Raw genomic sequence first — 15,721 nt, 5'->3', positions numbered from 1 at the left:
GTGAAAACTGTTTTCCTAATAATATATGACTTCATATGTCTTGTTCATGTTAATTCTCTCCCAAGCATATAGTAGAGTTTTCCAGAGGCTACATGATATATAATGATATATAATGTCATTGCTCAAACAATTCATGAAATATATACTTGTGTATTCCTGTGTTTTCTAGAATTTTCTAAGAAAAGTAAGTTTAGGGCATAAATACATGCATTTTCAGAGATTAACTCAGTTTGTTCTCAGTATTTCTGTGCTTTTATTGGCTATCTTTTGTTATGCTTGTTATAACCTGTGACCTCATTATCATCCAAAAAATCATTATTTCAAAATCCCAAAGTTTCTTTTGCACCTACACAGAAGCATAAGAAGTTCAATTTGTTGTTTTCTAATTCTCCAGGCAAGAATACTAGAGTGAAGTGAATCCCTTCTCCAGAGGATCTTCCCAAGTCAGGGATCGAACCTAGGTCTCCTGCAATGCAGGCAGATTTTTTACTGTCTGAGCCACCACGGAATCCCCATTTTTAAATACTATTCACTAAATATTCAAAAACTTTTAATTTTTAAATTGGATTTCTAACTCTTACTTTAGAATTTAATAATATTTTATTCTGAATTTAAAATTTTGTTTATATTTACATTTTCTACATTGATCAGTAGCTTTAAAAGACACACTTAGAAGACTCCCTTTCTCAGCCCATCACTAAATCTAAACATCCTGAAGAAGATGAAAGTAATATGTCAAAGAATTTGCTGACAACTGGTGTGCTGTGCACATGCTAAGTCGCTTTTAGTTCAGTTCAGTTCAGTCACTTAGTCATGTCCGACTCTTTGTGACCCCATGAATTGCAGCACGCCAAGCCTCCCTGTCCATCACCAACTCCTGGAGCTTACTCAAACTCATGCCCATCAAGTTGGTGATGCCATTCAGCCATCTCATCCTCTGTCGCCCCCTTCTCCTCCTGCCCCCAATCTCTCCAGCATCAGGGTCTTTTCCAATGAGTCAACTCTTAGCATCAGGTGGCCAAAGTATTGGACTTTCAGCTTCAGCATCAGTCCTTCCAATGAACACCCAGGACTGATCTGCTTTAGGATGGACTGGTTGGATCTCCTTGCAGTCCAAGGGACTCTCAAGAGTCTTCTCCAAAACCACAGTTCAAAAGCATCAATTTTTCGGCGCTCAGCTTTCTTTACAGTCCAACTCTCACATCCATACATGACCACTGGAGAAACCATAGCCTTGACTAGACAGACCTTTGTTGGCAAAGTAATGTCTCTGCTTTTTAATATGCTATCTAAGTTGGTCATAACTTTCCTTCCAAGGAGTAAGCGTCTTTTAATTTCATGGCTGCAGTCACCATCCGCAGTGATTTTGGGGCCCAAAAAAATGAAGTCTGACACTGTTTCCACTGTCTCCCCATCTATTTCCCATGAGGTGATGGGACCAGATGCCATGATCTTAGTTTTCTGAATGTTAAGCTTTAAGCCAACTTTTTCACTCTCCTCTTTCACTTTCATCAGGAGGTTTTTTAGTTCATCTTCTCTCTCTGTCTTAAGGATGGTGTCATCTGCATATCTGAGGTTATTGATATTTCTCCTGGCAATCTTAATTCCAGCTTGTGCTTCTTCCAGCCCAGTGTTTCTCATGATGTACTCTGCATATAAGTTAAATAAGCAGAGTGACAATATACAGCCTTGACATACTCCTTTCCCTATTTGGAACCAGTCTGTAGTCATGTCCAACTCTCTGTGACCCCATGGACTGGCTCCTCTGTTCATGGGATTCTCCGAGCAAGAATACTGGAGTGGGTTGCCATGTCCTCCTCCAGGGGATCTTCCCAACTCTTATTTCTTATGTCTCCTACCTTGGCAGGTGGGTTCTTTACCACTAGTGCCACCTGGAATGGGAGATATTGTGAGTAAGAATGAAAGTATAGGATGAAAGCATTCTCTCCCTCTGCTTTAGAGAAATTAATTATTTACTTCATTGTGTCTTGTGCAACAGAACATTTCTGAATAGTGCTACGGTGCCCAGGGCCAGTTGTAGGGAGAAGCTAGTGAGGTGCCCAGGTGCAGAATATCAGGAGGCACTTGCTCTCAGACTCCTGCGAGTGCAGGGAGGCAGAATGGACACCCCTTTAAATCCTGTGTCCTCGGCACTCACTTGCCCCACCCCTGTTCCAGCCCCGATGGGGCCATTTGAATTGTGGCATCATTTTAAAATCAGAGTTTAAAGAAAAAGGAATTAAATATTTCATCTTTTAATTTAATTTTTAAAACTTATTTATTTTTGGCTGCACTGGGTCTTTGTTGCTGCCTTTGGGTTTTCTCTAGTTGCAGCGAGCGAAGGCTACACTCTAGTTGTGGTGCACAGGTTTCTCATTGCAGTGGCTTCTCTTGTTGAATTTCCTGGTGACTCAGACAGCAAAGAATCTGCCTTCCGTGCAGGAGACCTGGGTTTGACCCTTGGGTCGGGAAGATCCCCTGGAGAAGGGAATGGCCACCCACTCCAGTATTCTTGCCTGGAGAATCCCATGGACAGAGGAACCTGTAGGGCTACAGTCCATGGGGTCACAAAGAGACTGACACGATTGAGCGACTAACGCTTTCATGCACGTGGGCTCAGCTGTGGTGCATGGGCTTAGTTGCCCCGTGGCATGTGGAATCTTCCGTGGCCAGGAATCAAACCTATCGGCAGGCTGATTCTTCACTGCTAGATGACCAGGGAAGTCCCCAACTAAATATCTTAAATGTAGACATTATGAACTCTCAAAAAGCTAAAAATGCTTTCATACAGCTTTTCAAACTAGAAGTGAAAAAGCCACAGCAGCATCTGACAGAGTAAGTCATCAAACTGCATCAATGGAAAGACTAAGAAAGTCTTATCCACTGGACACTGCTGATGTCTGTTGAATAAAAACTCAGTTAAAAAAAAAAAATCACAGCACTCCACTTCCAGGTGATACAGCAGTTTGTCAAATGAACAGTTTAGCTGTCAACATGAAGACTGAATCAATCTCTTATCGGAAGAAATGTATGGCTGTCTTATAAATGGATGAATACACAGGGGTGGCTAGATCAGCTGCTTCGTTTGTATTTTTTCAGGATCAACACCAACTAATCATCAAAGAAGATCTTCTTTTATGTGGATGCTTGGCAACAGACACCAGTGGTGCTGAAATATTCAGCGTTGAAGAACTTTTTTGAATCTTATGGATTGTCTTAAGGGTTATCAACCATGTTGACATTTGCACTGGTGAAGCAAAAGCAAGGCGGGTTAAACTGCTGAGGTATTAGCACCCAGGCAGTGGCAAACTAATTTAAAAAAACTAATTAAAAAAAAAAGCCAGTTTCACTCTAGGATGTCCTTGATGAAGCAGTGAGAACTATTAATTTTATTAACTCTCAACACCTAAGCATGACTTTTTTTTTAACATGATAGTTTAATATCCTATGTGATGAAATGAAAATTATGCATAAAGCATAAAAAACATAACTCATGTACAAAAATGCTTATCTAGAGAAAAAGCATTTGTACAACTGAGTTGTAAACTAAACTAGCCACTTTTTGCAGAGAACATAATTTTCATGTGGAACAACAACTGCCAAACTATAGTTATTCAAACTTGTGTATTTGACAGACATTTTCTTGAAGATGAACAAAGCGAGCCTGTCATTTCAAGAAAAACAACTGACAGTGTTTGCAGCCAATGATGACATTCAAGCTTTCAAACAAAAATTCAAATTTTGTAAAACTTGCGTTGACGCCATGACTTTGCCAGCTTTCCAATAAAAACTTTCTTGGTGGTGATATTAACAATACGATTTTTGTTTTTTACGCTGTATAACAAAATGTGTCAACATTTGGAATATGTGCATACCAGTATTTTCCAAATGATCACAGATGGGTAGACGACCCACCCAAAGTAAAAAGTACACCAATAGATTTTCTCTCAAGAAGGTATGAAAAGTTCATTGACCTCATTTCAGGTATCAAATTACAGCAAACTTTTTCAAAACTACTACTTGTTAAGTTTTGGTGCAGTATCAGAGAAAAATATCCAATTATATGAAAAAGCTATTCAAGTACTCCTTTTTTCCTTCTTTCTCTTCTCCCCCTGCTTTACTGAGGTATGACTGACAAATAAAAGTTGTATATATTTAGGTTATACAGCATGATGTCTTGATAAAGATGTTACATTATGAAATGATTACCCCAACCAAGCTAATTAGCACATTCATCAACCCACACAGCAATCTCTCATGTGGGGTGAGATTTACTTCCTCAGCAAATTTCAGGTATACAGTACATGAATACTTCTCTCTTTTACACCTAGACAGTCCCATGAAATATTTTTGTGTTAGAAAATATGCTAATTTGTCATCAATTCAATTCAGTCACTCAGTCATGTCTGACTCTTTGCGACCCCAGGGATTGTAGCACGCCAGGCCTCCCTGTCCATCACCAACTCCCGCAGTTTACTCAAATTCATGCCCATTGAGTTGGTGATGCCATCTAACCATCTCATCGTCTGTCATCCCCTTCTCCTCCTGCCCTCAATCTTTCCCAGCATTAGGGTCTTTTCCAATGAGTCAGTTCTTCACATCAGGTGGCCAAAATATTGGAGTTTCAGCTTTAGCATCAGTCCTTCCAATGAATATTCAGGACTGATTTCCTTTAGGATGGACTAGTTGGATCTCCTTGCAGTCCAAGGGACTCTCAAGAGTCTTTTCCAATACCACAATTCAAAAGCATCAATTCTTTGGTGCTCAGCTTTCTTTATAGTCCAACTCTTACATCCATACATGACTACTGGAAAAACCATAGCCTTGACTAGACAGACCTTTGTTGGCAAAGTAATGTCTCTGCTTTTTAATATGCTATCTGGGTTAGTCATAACTTTTCTTCCAAGGAGTAAGCGTCTTTTAATTTCATGGCTGCAGTCACAATCTGCAGTGATTTTGAAGCCCCAAAAAATAAAGTCAGCCACTGTTTCCACTGTTTCTCCATCTATTTGTCATGAAGTGATGGTACCAGATGCCACGATCTTTGTTTTCTGAAAGTTGAACTTCAAGCCAACTTTTTCACTCTCCTCTTTCACTTTCATCAAGAAGCTCTTTAGTTCTTCTTCACTTTCTGCCATAAAGATGGTGTCATCTGCATATCTGAGGTTATTAATATTTCTGTCATAAACATATGTTAACATGAAATGAGTTGTTTGTAAATGAATTAATAAATTTTAAATTCTCAGCTTCAGGGGACTTCCCTAATGGTCCAGTATTTGGTAATCCATCCACCTTGCAATTCAGGGGAGGCGGGTTCAATCTCTGGTTGGGGATCTAAGATCCCACCTGCCGAGAAGAAACAAAGCCCAAGCGCTGCAACTTCTAAGCCCCCAGGCCACAACTAAAGAGTCCATACACAGCAAGAAAAGATCCCGCACGATGCAACCAAGATCTCAGGTGCCTCAACTAAGACCCAATGCAACCAAATACATAAATATTAAAAATTCTGTTTTAATTTCTAATGTGGTAATATCAATTGATACAACACATAAACAAAAGCTCGTTGTTTAGTTGCTCAGTCACGTCTGACTCTGCGACCCCATGGACTGTAGCCCACCAGGCTCCTCTGTCCATGGGATTTCCCAGGCAAGAATACTGGAGTGGGTTGCCATTTCCTTCTCCAGAGGATCTTCCTGACCCAGGGATCAAACCCCAATCTCCTGCATTTCGGACAGTCTCCTGCGTTGCAGGCAGATTCTTTACCACCATACCATGTGGGAAGCCCAAATTTTAACCGTCTTGAGGCCAAAAGGTTTGAGAACTACTGGCTTAAGCAGAATCAGGATTCACCCTCTAGGATCCGAGGGCTGTCCAGCCTCCCCGGAGGCATGCGGCTCCTTGACTTGAGGGGGGCCTTGAAACCCTCGAGGTTCTGTGAGGAGGCGGGGGTGAGTGTTGGTAAGTGACCACATGGTCCGCTACAGTGGCTGCAGAGTGAACGCTCACCCTGGACGGGGACTCCTGGGACACGTCTGGCCAGCAGGGCTGCGTCAAGCCCAGTATGCGTTGTGGCAGATGTTTGGAGTAAGAGACAGGGGACCTTTCTCCTGAAGAACAAGGAGGCTTTGTGAGGCAAGAGGCCTCTGCTCTGCAGGGCTTCACGACCTCTTCTGCGAATGGGCAACCTTTGGCTGCTGAGGCCCTTCGCCATGAAGTGCAACTATGTATTTTGACTTGCCTTACAACACCCTCTCATCCCATCTTTTCAGCATATTTGCAAAGGGAGAAGCCACAGCCAACAATTTCACTCTCCTGCCTAAACATACCATCATATCACTTACCCGTTCGGAATTCTGAAAAATCCAGTGTGTACAGAATAAAGCCCAGATTTTCAACATGCACTTAAAGATTCAACATTGTGGGTCCTGGACCACCTTTCCAGACTTTCAGAATAAGTTTAACCTAGTGGTTTAAGAGCATGCACTTGGGAGCCAGGCTGTCAGGGTTCAAGACCCAAGCCTACCAACCACTTACTGACCGAGTGCCCTGAGAGAGCTATGCCGGTGAATGTTTAACAACTGGCTCTCAAGGTGGGCTTGACGCCCTGATTCGCAGCATTTGCCAATTTCCATGGTATTAATACTTCCATTATGGCCAGTTTCAAGCTACCAATATGACATCACTAAATTTAGAGCTGGGAAGCGATGCTTATAATTTGCTCTCAAGAGCCGGATGCAAGCCGGCTTCAGCATCCCTCTGGACCTTGGTAAGTTACCTACTCACTCTGAGACAACTTCCCCATCTGCACAGCATGGACAGTGAGTGCCCAGCTATGGCACTGTTGGAAGCATCAAATTGTACGGTACAACCATTAGCATGCTTCAGAACCATCCAGGGCTTGCTAAAACACAGATTGCTAGGCCCTACTCCCAGATTTTTTGATGGGGCTTAAGAGCTTTCATTTCTCCTGCATCGGCAGGCAGGTTCTTTACCACTAGCGCCACCTGGGAAGCCCAGAAGCTTTCATTTCTAACAAGTTCCCAGGGTTTCCTTGATAGTCCAGTGGTTGAGAATCCACCTGCCAATGCAGAGCACATGAGTCTTGATTCCTGGCCCGGGAAGATCCCACAAGCGCAGGGCTGCTGAGCCTTTATTCTGCTACCACTGAAGGCTGTGAGCCCTAGAGTCCCTGCTCTGCAATGAGAGAAGCCACAGGAATGAGAAGCCCACTTGTCACAACTGGAGAGAGTCCACACGCAGCAATGAAGACCCAGCCCAGTCAAAGATAAATAAACAAACAGCAAGTTCCCAGGTTATAACATTTTTTTGGCTGCATCATGCAGCATACAGGACCTTAGTTCTTTGACCAGGGATCAAACTCATGCCCCCTGCATTTGGGAGCCCAGAGTCTCAACCTTGGACCACCAGGGAAGTCCAAGGATACCATTTTGAGAACCACTAGTTTGGTGCCTATAACAGACTGAACCCAGTCCCAGCACAGAGATGCTCAAGCACAGAATCAGCTCTGCCTTGTCTGGTGCATCCCCACATAGCCCACACCGTGGCCACAATGGTCTTTCCCTGAACCCACAGTATACTTCCCAATTTCTGTACCTTTCCTGCCCTTTCTCCCTGCACCTAAATGCCATTCTCTCTGTACCAGCAACTCTTCCTACTGAACACTTAATTCAGTTTAAATATCTCCTCCCTGCTAAAGCCTACCCTGAATATTCTACTTAGAAATAACTGCTTCTAATCTGTCCTTTCTCAAATTTGCAGTTGCTCTTCTTCTCTCATCAAAGTTTGCTTCAAATCAGAAAGGTTGTCTCAGTACCATCCTTCCTACTCAAGTGTAAGTACCTGGTGCAAAATACTATCACATCCATCCTTGTCACCTTAGCCCAGCACCTTATATACAGAAGGAACTCCAATGAATCCACCTTCCAAGGAAGGAGATGTGGATTCAATCCCTGGGTTGGGAAGATCCCCTGGAGAAGGAAATGGCAACCCATACCAGTATCTTTGCCTGGGAAATCCCATGGACAGAGAAGCCTCGCAGGCTATAGTCCATGGGGTCACAAAAGAGTCGAACACAGCTGAGGGACAGCACACTCCAACATGGGTAAATACTTTCAGTTGCCTGTTGCACAAGCCTCTTCCTGACAAGGGAAGGTGCTCTGTTCTGAGATACATGACCCACCCCTGAGCTACAGGCTTCCTCATGTTCAGCAGAGTTGTGCCAAGGGAGCTCCCGGGCATCCTCTGGGGTTGAATTAATGATACATACATAGAAAACATGACAAACAAATAATAGTGTTCTGATGTCAATGGAAAACAAAAAGTTCTGTAAGAAAAGAAACTAAATGACAGGGTTCTACATGGCCCAGCTATAAAGCACATCTCACTGTCATGTTGTTTTTTAGTCACTAAGGTGTGTCCAACTCTTTTGCAACCTCATGGACCACAGGCCACCAGGCTCCTCTGTCCATGGGATTTCCCAGGCAATGGAGTGGGTTGCCAATGGCAATGGAGTGGGTTGCCATTTCCTTCCCCGGAGAATCTTCCCAATCCAGGGATTGAACCTGTACCTTCTGCACTGGCAGGTGGATTCTTTACCACTGAGCCACCAGGGAAGCCCTTCCATCATCAGAGTAGTGCTATATACTGACTTGTCCAAAGTTATGATTTAACTCTTCTGGGAGGATGAAGGGGATAGAAAGTGTGCACTTATTGAGAGCTAAATCTTCATTTCCAACACAATGAGAAATCAACAGATCATGCCTAGAACCTAAAAAACAAAGAAGTATCACTATATTAACATTGCTGAAGTGTATTGAGATGAATTCCAAATGAACAAGATAAAAGAATTGAAGTGGTTGCCTCCAGGGAGCAAACAACAAAGAAGGGCTTGATTTGAGAGGCAGGGTAATAAACCTTAAAGTATAATAGATGCTTTAAGCTGTATTCACACACAGGTATACACACACACACATCTGTGAAAACACAAAAACTAAATATTTTTAAAGTGACATAGAGGAATTTATGACAAAGCTATAATAAGCAAAACAGTGTAGCACCGTCATAAAGATAGACATATAGACTAATGGAATAAACTAGTGATCCCAGAAATAAGCCCTTGAATATATATGGTCAAATAACTTTCAACAAGGGTACCATTCAGTGGAGGCCATTCAACGGAGAATGGACAGTCTCTTCAACAAATCGTGGTAGGAAGACTGGATATCCACATATAAAAGAATGAAGTTTGAACAGTTATAACTGGTTTTGAACAGAAAGATAATGACATGTAAGGCCCATCTTGAAGAATGTCTATAACTAAGTCCCCTATGTATGAATGAGTTCTGTTCTGAGAGCACGTTTGTAAGTCCAATTTGTTTGTATGGCCAACAGAGTCAGCCTAGGTACCCAACTAACACAATTGGCTATACGAAAATGAAAGCATCTCTTTGCAAGCCCATGGACTGTAGCCTGCCAGGCTCCTCTGTCCACAGGATTGTGGAGCATGTTAACATTTCCTCCTCCAGGGGATCTTCTTGACCCAGGGATTGAACCCACATCTCTTGTGTCTCCTGCATTGGCATGTGGGTTCTTCACCACTGAGCCACCTGGGAAGCCCACTTTGATAACCACTGTTTCTGATCAATTTCAGAGCTAGAGCACCCAGGCTACCTTCACTTCCAGGGCAACCGCCAGTTGCAGGAGTTTCTGGACCATTCTATGGAACAGCAAACAGGCTCCCCACTTCTTACACAACTGCAGGGCTCTAGCCCAGACCAGAAAGAAAACCACATAAAGCTGAGCTTGGTTAATGCCTCTGGCACCTGGGTGCCCTGTGTATTGAGATGGGTTTGTACATTTTGAGCCATCAGGATGGATAATGCTCCCAGAAGCACTGATCAGAAGGAGGCGGGCAGGAAGAAAGGCCAAGTGGCTTCTGGTCTGGTGTGAAATTAGGCAAGGGGGACAGTTCACCCTACTAGGAGAAGTGACCCAGACGGCAAACAAACAGGGCAGCATGGACCAAGACCAAGTTATGTGGATGGCTCAGCGGTCACAGAATCCACCAGAACCAACAGAGCTGCCTTCTCTCCACACCTCCAGAGACCAAAATTTTCCACTAGGGACAGGGCACCTGGAGACAGCATGAAGCAGCCGTCTCAAGACAAAGCCAGAAAGTCCACGAGTGGAGGGAATGTGACATGCAGTCTTCACCACAAGAAGGAATTCACGCTCAGGGTCTAACCAGCACAAGGGTGCAGCCAAGCCCCATGGGGATCTTTGCAGGACAAACAGAGGCACCCTGAATCTCCAGCTGCAGCATTCACAGTGGCACCCAGGACCACCAGACTCTCCCACTCTTCCCACAGGCTCTGTTTGCTTCATCTACACCCCATTCATGGGGTTGCACTGACCTGTTCGCTTATTGATGCCTCTACCAAACCTTGTTCACTGAAGCACCTCAGAGCCCAGCAGAAAAGCCAGTCATCATGTGTCTAAGGAACATTTGCATGCAAGGAGAGAGTGTGCCCATTATTCTTAAGTATCATTAGCACTTAGGGAAGTTTTCTTCTGGAAGCTTCCTCCAGATCTGCTAAATCAGGCCCTTTGGAGGTAGGGCCCTGGCATTGGGTAATTATCATCCACATTCCTGACTAGGAACCACTGCCCTACAAGCCAGCGGTCCCATACATTAGTCATACAAGAATCACCAGAGGTGCTCATTAATAATGCAGAGTTGAGCCACAAACCATTAGGGAAAAGAAATCTAAAAAGTAATATCTTCCGGTTGCCTCAAAAACACATGATCCAGACTTCAGTGGTGGCGCAGTGGATAAGAATCTGCCTACCAATACAGGGGACATGGGTTCAATCCCTGGTCCAGGAAGATTCCACATGCTGTGGAGCAACTAAGCCCACAGGCCACAACTACTGAGCCCGAGCGCCCAGAGCCTGTGCTCTGCAACAAGGGAAGCCACTGCAACGAGAAGCCCTCACGCCACAATGAGGAGTAACCCCGCTTGCCACAACTAGAGAAAGCCTGTGCAAAAGCAACGAAGGCCCAGCATAGCCATAAATAAATAAATAATTTTAAAATAAATTTTTAAAAAACACATGATCCATCCATGGATGAGTGGATAAACAACCTACATGCTGATTTTCAACAAAGGAACCAAGGTAATTCAATGGGGGAAACCGGTCTTTTCAATAAATGGCGCTGAAAAAACCTGCATACCTGTAAGAATAAAAGTTAATCTCAGCTCTTACATCACACACACAAAATAACTCAAGATGTAACACAGACCTAAACATAAAAGTTAAAACTAGCAAACTTCTAGAAGAAAACAGGAGAAAATCTTTGTGACCTTGGTAGGCAAAGATTTCTTAGGTAGTGAACAAAAACACTAACTATACAGGGGAAAATTGGAAATCTGAACTGTATCAAAGACTTCCACTCTTTGGAATTTGCTGTCAAGGAAATGAAAAGGAAAGCCACAGACTGGGGGAAAAGATTTGTAGTATTTATATTCAACAAAGGACTTGTATCCAGAATAAACAAGGAACTCTTAAAGTTCAGTAAGAAATTAAACAAGATTTCCTACATACACAATGGGCAAAAGTTTGCACAGCTGTCTGAGAAAGATATACAAATGACCAATAAGCACACCCGAAAGTGCTCAATTAGGGAAATGCAAATTGAAACCACAGGGAGTACCTCTATACATTCAAAAATTAGAATACCGAGATAAGTATGGCCCCTGTGCAAGGATGACATGCAAAATCATGAAACATTCCATATTTTTTGACAAGACTTAGGTTGTGACACAACATTTGAAGAATCGTGTTAATTTTTAATACAAAATTAGAAAATAAAAATGAAAGATTTCAGTAAGTCTACAACTTTACACTTAATATCTACACTTTACACTAAATATCATTTTGGTTCATGTTTAGCTATTTCTATAGATAAAACTACTAAAGATTTTTTGATCTTTCAGTACTTTCTGATCTTCCAGTACTAGTAGAGTATCACCTATGTACATCAATTATCACAAGCTTTTTAAATTATTTTGGCTGCACTGGGTCTTTGCTGCTGCAAGAGGACTTTCTCCAGTTGTGGTGCATGGGCTTCTCATTGCCATGACTTCTCCTGTTGCAGAGCATGGGCCCTAGGGCACACAGGCTCAGTAGTTGTGGCACACGGGCTTAGTTGCTCCAAGGCACGCGGGATCTTCCCAGATCAGGGATCGAACCTGTGTCCCCTGCATTAGCAGATAGATTCCTAACCATTGGACCACCAGGGAAGTCCTTATTTTTTTTGGAAAAAAGAAGCATTTTTTAAAACAAGTAAGTGTTTTTCAAATAAAGTTGAATATACATATGTCCTATATATATTTAGTATATTTATTATATATATAGTACATATATATTTATTAAATATAACCTATAACTCTAACATAAATATGTGCATTTATTATAGATTCTATAGATTACAATTTCAATTAAAGTTGAATTACATATTTTTATTTATTATATATAATATATGAAAGACTGACAAAATCATATGTTAGTGGGAACCAAAGTAATAGAACTCTCATACACTGTTCATGGGGATTCAAACTGGTATAACCACTTTGGGAAAGTATTTGATAGTTTCATATTAATTTAAACATACACTTATAGCATAATCCAACAATTTCACTCCTGATTGTTACCCAAGAGAAACAGGATACATGTATACACACACACAGGAATTTGTTCATAACAGCTCGAGTCACAGTCCTCTGAATCTGGAAACAATTCAAATATTCATCAATAGGTAAAATGAATAAACAAATCATGGTATATCCATACAGTGAAATATGACTGCAGTAATAAGGAAAATGAACTGTGAACACAAATATCATGGAGGAATATTAAAATCAATCCAAGCAAAAGAAATTAGACACAGAAAATTATATTCCATGTGCATTAGTTTCCTTGAGCTGCTGTGAAAAATTACCACAACCTTAAAACAACTTAAGGTTGTTTAAAACATCCTAGGCTTAAATCAACAGAAATTTATTCTCTCAGAGTTCTGGATACCAGGAGACTAAAATCCACGTCCCAGTATAGCAGCCCTCCCTTCAGAGGCACTGGGAGAGAATCCATTCCTTGTCTCTTCCAGATTCTGGTGGCTACCAGCATTCCTTGGTTACGGCCACATCACTCCAATTTTTGCCACCGTCTTCACATTGACATCTCCCTGTGTGTGTGTAGTGTTGAATCTCCCTCTACTTCTCTCTTATAAAAACACATTCAATGGCATTCAGGACCCACCCAGATAATCCAGAATTATTTCCTCATCTCAAAATCATTAACTTAATCCCATCTGCAGAGATGGAATCAGTCACTTCAGCATGTCTGGCTCTTTGCCACCCTATGGACCGTAGCCCACCAGATTCCTCTGTCCATGGGATTTCTTAGGCAAGAATACTGGAGTGGGTTGCCATTTCCTCCTCCAGGGAATCTTCCAGACCCATCAAATCCACATCTCCTGAGTCTCCTGCATTGCAGGCGGATTCTTTACTGCTGAGCCACCCAGAAAGCCCCAACTGCAGGGACAGTTTTTCCAAATAAGGTAACATTTACAGGTTCCAGCAATTAGGACACATCTTTGGAACTACCATTCAACCTACCACATCACATGTTTCCATTTATATGAAGTCCTGGAACTAATCTCTAGAAACAAAAAGAAGTGGTCATCTGGAGCCAAGGAAGCTAGTTGATTAACTGCAAAGGGACATGAGAGAACTTTCTGGTGTGAAATAAATACTCCATATCATGATTGAGATGATGATTACATGACTGTAAAATTACCAAAACTCATCAAACTTTACCCTTACAATGGGTACATTTTATTACACATAATTATGCTTCATGAACTTTACTTATTTAGTTTTGACTGTGCTGGGTCTTTGTTGCTGCATGGGCTTTTCTCTAGTTGTGGTGTGCAGGCTTCTCACTGCAGTGGTTTCTCTCGTTGTGGAGCACAGGCTCTAGGGTGCATGGACTTCAGTAGCTGTGGCTCCAGGCTCTAGGGTACAGACTCAGTAGTTGTGGTGCATGGGCTTCGTTGCTCTGTGGCACGTGGGATCTTCCCAGATTAGGGATCAAACCCATGTCTCCTGCATTGGCAGGTGGATTCTTCAATGCTGAGACACCAGAGAAGCTCCATTAACATTAATTGTAAAAGAAAGCAAACAAGTGAAGATTTAGGGGGTTCACCTTATAAAGTCAGATTTGGCAAGTCAGGGGGTGAATTCTAAACAAATGGCCCAGGTATCTGGGAGGTAGGTGGTCATGAAACCTCCCTGGGGAAGCAGGATTCTGGAAGGACTTCCCACATCCCACTGCCTCCCTTTAGCTCCTCATTTACCTGACAGCCAGGTACTAACCTGGAGGTGCCCTACTGTGGGATGCTGTCCACAGGGAGATCAGGCTGTTGGGAGAGGCACTCAAAACTAATTCCAGTACAAGGTACCTGTGACAACAAGTGACAGATACAGAATCACAGAGGAATGTATTTGGGGATGTATTCTCACCCTAGATTATGATAGAACTCTCTAGATGGGGTAGCATTTGAGTGTGGGCCCTGAAAATGGGGCCAAGCTTTTTTTTTTATCTTTTATTTTATTTATTTATTTATTTATTTATTTTTGCCTGCCCTGGGTTTTCATTGCTGTGCGTGTATGTTCTCTAGCTGTAGCAAGCGAGGACTAATCTTCGTTTCAGTGCCCAGACTTCTCATTTCAGTGGCTTCTCTTGTTGCAGAGCACGGGCTCTAGTCACTCAGATTTCAAGTAGCTGTGGCACTCTGGCTTACTTGATCCTCAGCATGTGAGATCTTCCTGGACCAGGGATCAAACCCGTGTCTCCTGTACTGGCAGGCTTATTCTTAGCCCCTAGACCACCAGGGAAGCCCAGGGCTGGGTTTTTACATGCAGAAATACTAATGCCAGTTTCTTCCTGCTCAAAAACTTTTAGTATGCCCTGGGTCCTCTTGGCTCTCTCCCCATCTGACTCAAGCCTACCCAGGGTGGCCTCTCTAGGCATTCTATTCTGTCTCCTTTCTTTTGCTCATGTTGGGCCATGTGTCAGTTATGCCAATCCCTTCTCTATTCTTCAACAATGAAGCCTCAACAACAGAACATGATCTTCAATAAGGCATGCTGGGGAGGCCCCTGTTTTAAAACAGCCTGGCTGTCTGTTCCCATGACTACTCCACCCCAGGTTCCAACCCACAGCTCCAGACAGGCTTTCCTGTTCCCAGGGCTCTTCTTCTTTGACTTAAATTATTGGTCCCTTCCTGCATCTGTGCTACCTCTGGCTTCTCATGAAGACTCTTCCCAGGTGAGCTCTGCCCTACCTAGTGCAGGGGTGCCATGGTTGGTTAGACCTTCTCCTACAACCTGGTTCCTGAGCCCTACCTCAGTCCCCATCCCTAGGCCACAATACTTCAACTCCTAGGCTCTCAGGGATGGACCCATGCCACGGCCCCAGGGCTTCCTTGGAACAAAAATAAAGCAATTTGAAACTTCTCAGGCTCTCATTTCAGCACAATCCCCTGGATTTCATTCTGTGTGCTTTGCCTAAGGAGACAGCTTGGAATCTCTTAGCCTATATCCTCCCCTTGTCTCCATAAGACAGGAAGCTTCTCCTC

The 15,721-nt window shown here is 42.9% G+C and overlaps 1 protein-coding gene and 1 pseudogene across 2 annotated transcripts in view; one reads left to right on the top strand and one right to left on the bottom strand.

Annotated features, from left to right (window-relative positions):
* LOC110132184 (myeloid-associated differentiation marker-like) overlaps positions 1 to 15,721 on the bottom strand; it is a 113,349-nt gene that overhangs the window by 84,194 nt on the left and 13,434 nt on the right. The window lies entirely within an intron of this gene.
* Positions 11,726 to 11,822, top strand: LOC139038791 (U6 spliceosomal RNA; annotated as a pseudogene).

Source organism: Odocoileus virginianus, chromosome 16 (genome assembly GCF_023699985.2).
Source record: "Odocoileus virginianus isolate 20LAN1187 ecotype Illinois chromosome 16, Ovbor_1.2, whole genome shotgun sequence".
Taxonomy (NCBI): domain Eukaryota; kingdom Metazoa; phylum Chordata; class Mammalia; order Artiodactyla; family Cervidae; genus Odocoileus; species Odocoileus virginianus.
The sequence above is the reverse complement of the archived record's forward strand: the minus strand, read 5'-3'. Positions and strand labels throughout refer to the sequence as shown.